Source organism: Hyperolius riggenbachi, chromosome 2, assembly GCF_040937935.1.
Source record: "Hyperolius riggenbachi isolate aHypRig1 chromosome 2, aHypRig1.pri, whole genome shotgun sequence".
NCBI lineage: Eukaryota > Metazoa > Chordata > Amphibia > Anura > Hyperoliidae > Hyperolius > Hyperolius riggenbachi.
Window position 1 is genome coordinate 130,847,142 of NC_090647.1, and position 6,000 is coordinate 130,853,141.

At 48.0% G+C, this 6,000-nt stretch overlaps 1 protein-coding gene across 2 annotated transcripts in view; it reads right to left on the bottom strand.

Moving 5' to 3' along the window:
• The window catches only part of LOC137545795 (glycoprotein-N-acetylgalactosamine 3-beta-galactosyltransferase 1-like), a 42,449-nt gene extending 40,720 nt beyond the window's left edge, over window positions 1-1,729 (bottom strand). The window contains exon 1 of one of the 2 annotated variants that reach the window (XM_068267418.1): window positions 1,671-1,729. The gene's annotated coding sequence lies outside the window, so the exon portion shown is untranslated. Of the gene's footprint in view, window positions 1-1,532; window positions 1,643-1,670 lie in introns of those variants that run through there. The other variant, XM_068267416.1, reaches the window with a different exon arrangement.
• Between the last annotated feature and the right edge of the window lie 4,271 nt (window positions 1,730-6,000).

Genomic DNA, 6,000 nt, shown 5'->3' on the forward strand with positions numbered 1-6,000 from the left:
GGACTGAAAGTTAGCATAATGATTAGTGCGATCCGGTGATCTTGTTTAAAGTATACAAATGCTTACTGCCCCTCAGCCGGCCTATACAAGGTTGATTTTTCTGGCGCCCTAGGCCATGGCCTAGCCAGAAATCCAGCCCTGCCTGCCTATAGAACGCTTCCCTGCTCCCATCTCTCCATCCAAGTTTTTATGGAATGCTGCCCAGCAGATTACAGTCAGAACACAGAGAATTCCTCCAGCTGAAGTTCCACTGCATTCCACACTGATCAGCTTCCTCTGGCTTTGAGGAGTGCTGAATTTATGATGACAGGCTGTGAGCAAGAGAGATGCAGGACAGTGATACTGGTACCAGTAGAAGCACTTCAGTAATAAATAAGGTTACCTTTTCTCCAAGCTGGCCAAGACCAGGACTTTGGGGCTGTGGGGGCGGAGTTCGATTAACTGTCTCTCTCCTTTTTTTGGCTGGAGAGAGCAGACAGCCGGAAATGAAAGCTTCTGATTGGAGGGAGGGAGAAGAAGGAGGCGGCAGCAGCCTGATATCTCAGTTGCAACGGCACGTGCAAAAGTGCTCACCCACGACTCCCCCTCTGTGGCGCTGTATGTATGTATGTATGTATGGCCAGCCCTAGACTTTTTGCCGCCTGAGGCAAATTTTGAAAAAATTATTGCTGCCACCGTTCCCCCCCCCCCCCCCCCCCCCCCCAGTGTGGGTGTGGGGGGCGCCACCGAGCTGGAGAGGTAGCGGGCAGGACGGGGGTATTGGGCCTAGCGGCGGGGAGGGGGGGGTGTCGGACGCCCCCCCCCCCTCCTTCGCCTGGGTTCCCCGATCTGCGCTCCCCTCCAGACTTAAATAGATCAGGAGCAGCCGCTACTCGTAAGAGGCAGTGGGCGGGGAGGACTCACCTCTTCCTCGATCCAGTGTGCGCTCCACTGACATCACTTCCTGCAACTCCGTCCACTTACAATACAGTGGGCGGCGTTGCAGGAAGTGACGTCAGTGGAGCGCACGCTGGATTGAGGAAGTGGTGAGTCCTCCCCGCCCGTGCCTTTTACGAGTAGCGGCTGCTTCTGATCTATTTAAGGCTGGAGGGGAGCGCAGATCAGGGGACCCAGGCGAGGGGGGGGTCCGACCCCCCCCTTCCCGCCGCTAGGCCCAATACCCCCGTCCTGCCCGCTATCCCTCCAGCTCGGCGGCCGGCTCCCCGCACCCACCGACGGGCGGATGCCGCCCCTAGAAATGTGCCGCCTGAGGCAAAAGTTTCACCCCGCCTCATGAGCGAGCGGGCCGGCCATGTATGTATGTATATATTTTTTTTCCTCTTAAAGTAACTCCACTCTCCCATTGTTACCAATGGGGGGGGGGGGGGGGATTTAAAAAAACTGAATATGCAGCATTAAAAACGAGTTAAAACATCTCTGTTATCATTGCATGCAGTGTATAACGTAGCAGTAGTGGTGCTGTGTGCTCAGGGAAAAGCGGCAAGCCCCTTCCCCGATGGTTACCCATCCACCTGTCTGCTGATCTCACTTACCCAAAACAGCGCGCTGGTGGGACACCTCCTGCATAGAGCAGACAGAGGAGGGGTACGTAGCCACAGAACACTAGCTGTACAATCCCCCTTGTCTTCTATAGCCAGCTGATCTCTCCCCAGCACCCGCAGTGTACGTACCTGCCGATCATATGCAGGACGACGCCGAACATGATCACCACGCCGCTGCTCTGTACTCAATGATGTTTGTTTCTGCTTGTGCAGAGTGGGCGGAGCTGAGGCTTGGCGTGGTTTCCTATGTGACTGCTAATCTAATTGCCTAAGTGCAGGTCAGGTCAGACAGTGGAGAGGAGAGGAATGGGGTGAGCTGTCACCTAGCACGGTGTGCTGCCTGAGATGACTATTCCTAGTTTACAAGGAGACCTGGCTGGAGAGAGCATCTATTTTCTCACGTGTGCAATATTTATAGGCTGGTTATTTATTCTGCAGCTCCCAGCTGTCTTGTAGATCAAAATCCTCCCTATCCATTTCTTCCATAAGTTTCTGCTGTGCGCACGTTGAATAGATCTTCATAAATAATAAATTAAATGAAGGGAGGAGAGAAAAAACCTAAGCTCTATTGTGTCTTTTTCATTGCTCCCAACTGTTCCTCTTTCGGAGGGACACTCCCTCTTGGGGAATCCTGTCCCTCTGTCCAGCTTTCTTCCTCATTTGTTCCTCTTTTAGGGCTAATATACAGATATATGTGAATAATGTGAATATATGTATTTTTTCTACAAAAAAAAAAATTGGTTTAATTCTCAGGTTTATCATCAAGCTTGGAATTCCTATATTTCTTATTTTAAATGTTACCGTAGTAGAAGGGAAATGAACCAGGATAGAAGGGACCAGTGCAGTTTGAATTATAAAAAAAATATTTTTCTGATGAAATGTTTCTTGTATGCGCACGACTAGTGGTGTGTCCCCCCGGCATGGCAGGCAGGGGCGTAGCAATAGGGGGTGCAGCGGTAGCGACCGCATCGGGGCCCTTGGGCCAGAGGGGCCCCGAAGGGCCCTCCTTCAACTACAGTATTAGCTCTCTATTGGTCCTGTGCTCATAATAATCACTTCTATAGATACTTTGAATAGTGGTAATCATTAACAAGCTGTTCCCCATCCCCTTCTTGCTCCTCTGACATTGTAGTTACCATTGGCAGGTTTTGGTGCGCCGTATCAATTGTTATGTATAGAGTGCTTGAGGGGCCCCATTGTAAGACTTGCATCGGGGCCCACAGCTCCTTAGCTACGCCACTGATGGCAGGGGCATGGCTTAAAGAGAATCTGTAATAAAAATAATCCCTCTGGGGGATACTTACCTTGGGAGAGGGAAGCCTCTGGATCCCAACAAGGCTTCCCTGTCCTCCTCCGTCCCTCCGTTCAAGTGCCAGGGTCCCCCAAAGTGTGGCGAGGTATATATTTACCTACCGTCCAGCGCAGACACACTAACCGCTCTTCAGGGTAAAGGCGGAAATAGCCAAACCCAATCGATTCGCTCTACTGCGCATCCGCAAGTCCTTTTGCGCCTGCACAATAGAGTAGATACAATCGGGCTCGGCTATTTCCGCCTAGCATGAACGAAGAGCCGCTACTGCGCTTGCGCCGGATCCCGGATTGGTAAATAAATCATCCCTTGTCAGCGGAGGATTCGGGAGAGCCAGCGCTGGATTCCCTGAAGCTACTGGGGAGGGGGGAAGCCTAATTGGGACCCTGGGGCTTCCCCCTCCTGAGGTAAGTATCCCCCAGAGGCTTTCTTTATTTACAGTCTCTTTAAGTGTTCCTCTTTCCTGTTTCAAAAGGTTGGAAGGCATGTTTTCCCTGTACCCTCTTAGTCCCCTTGTTACAGCACTGTCACCCCTAGAACAGCTATTCCACCAACTGGTTGAATACACCTCCATAAGCCCTTGAAAGGCTTCCTAAACACGGGCGGTTCCATACTGCGCACGTGAGCATTCACCTGCAATACAGAGCCTCCCATCTTCTGGAGCACTTGGACAGGAGCTCACAGAGGTGGCGTAACTTCACCAAGGACATTGGCGCAATTAGAACACCGATTCAGAGCCTTGCCTCTCCATAGTTTTCTCACTACAGATTTGCTTTAATACATGCTACTGAAAGTTAATGACCAGTTGGTATTAAAATATGAATTCATTTTAGTATGAAACTTTTTTTAAATTTAAGGGTTTTGTTTTATTAGAAACATGGATTATCAGATGATGATGCGTTCTAGATTGATTGACAAAGTGTACAATCAGAAAGAGCCCTGCTGTGGTAATAATGAAGAAAGAATGTTGGTCACACACTGGCACACTGACATGGCAGATTGTAAGCCTTTGGCAGGGTCCTCCCATAGCCGGCCTTTGACCTGAGCGACTGGAGCAGTTGCTCAGGGCGTCGGTTTCCAAGTGGGCACCTATAGCTGGCTGCCTATACTGAGAGCACCTACACCCGATTTCCTATACTGGAGGCACCTATAGCTGGCTACCTTTACTGAGGGCACCAACACCTGGCTACCTATACTGGATGCACCTACACCTGGCTACCTATGGGGGGATGGAGACCTTCAACTAACTTCCTATACTGGGGGCACCTATGCTTGGCAACCTATATTGAGGGCACCTACACATGAGAACCTATACTGGGGGCACCTATACCTGGCTACCTACCTATACTGAGTCTAAGGGCATTTTTTTGGGGGGCGCACTGCGGCTATAATGAGCGATGCAAATTGTTGGTGCTGTGCTATCATTCTAAATGGGAGGGGGGGGGGGGGCAGCTAACTGTCCCACTGATTGTTTTTATTAATATTCCTGAAAAGTTCTAGCCTTCATTTTTAAGTGTATTTGGGATAATGCACTCTTTCCATCCGTTCGTGGTTATTAATAATATTTTTTCTATTATACATATGTGACGTGTCACGGAGATCTGAGAATTTGGCGTGGTGTCACAGCGTCAAAAAGGTTGGGAACCACTGTCCTAGGAGATAACTCAGGAGAAAAGATGAACTGCATATGGGCCTATGTATGTGCGTGCATGTGTGTGCGCGCACGTGAGAAAAGGATGAAGGGGGGGGGGGGGGCACAAAAATCAGGTTTCGCTAAGGGCGCTGTGAAACCTAAGGCAAGCCCTAGGTCCTCCCTTCTCTAGTGTAGTCTACATGATCGTGTGCTCCTTTCCAGGGCTGGTTATAGACTTTTTCCGCCTGAGGCAAACTTGTGAGGCTGCAGCCCAGAGGATCCGGCACCCCTGATCTCTTGCTGATGCATCAGGGCCGCCATATACATGGTAGATTGTTGACAGAGATGGCCTCAACCAGCTGCCTTGGCCAAGAACCATCTAGTGTCTGTGGGAGAGGCTTGTGATCACTTCCGATTGCACGTTCCCCGTGGCTGCTTAGAATTTAAGGGCCTTTTCCCACTATTTAAGCTGCTTTGGGATGAGAGCGAAATGCAACTGGGCCAAAAAGTTGCCCAGTAACGTTGCAGAGTGACCATACAGTGAGGCATATAGAAAAATGAAAGTATACCTCACTCCCACTGTAAAGGCACATGTTACCGGGCTAACACACAGCGTGATGTGCTTAACGTCATCAGAACCCGCCACACCACACTTAATGGGAAAGCGCCATAAGAATATCATTGCACCACATTTCAATGATATTGACCCTTGCACCGCAACATAAACTAAGGCCTCAATTCACTAAGCTTTATCAAACACTTTACCGAATGTTTGATAATTTACCTCATGGGTAAAATCTAATTTTGAATTCACTAGGGTGTTATTGGTTTATTGAACGTTTTATCGATAAAACGTTCAATAAATCTAGAACACTGTAGCGAAATCAGAATGAGATTTTACCCATGAGGTAAATTATCAAACGATCGGTAAAGTGTTTGATAAAGCTTAGTGAATTGAGGCCATATGTCTGAAAGGGCCCTAATAGTGTTAGTTGACACCTTGGAGGTGGTAAAGCTATTCTTGTGGAAAGATGCCATGAGGCGCTGTCTATGCACCTCATCACAGCCTTATAACTAGATAGAATACTGTATGTGCGTGTTGTTATTTTTAAAAAAAATTTGAACTGCCATTCTAAACAGCCGTTTGATCAATAGACTCCATTGTTTTAATATGAAACATCTATTTAAGTAGGATCATAAAACTACAGACATAGCATTTAATAAAAACTGGTTTTCCTACTTTTTATTACCCATACAGTTACCATATTTGCTTTTGTGCACAAGCAACATTGTCCGTTTACAAATTACAAGTTTTTAAAGTACATTTTATCTTCTTTGAAAGCTGTAATTGCATTTTCTTGCATAGCTGCTGTATTTATATATTAAAATCTGAAAGGTGATCACGTCTCAGCTCTCTGCTTTTACAGCAGAGAGAGCTTATTTTTAGAACAGCTAGGAATGTAGCAGGCAAAGGAATGTAAACAAAATATAATGGTATCATCTCTTCGGATAAGGCC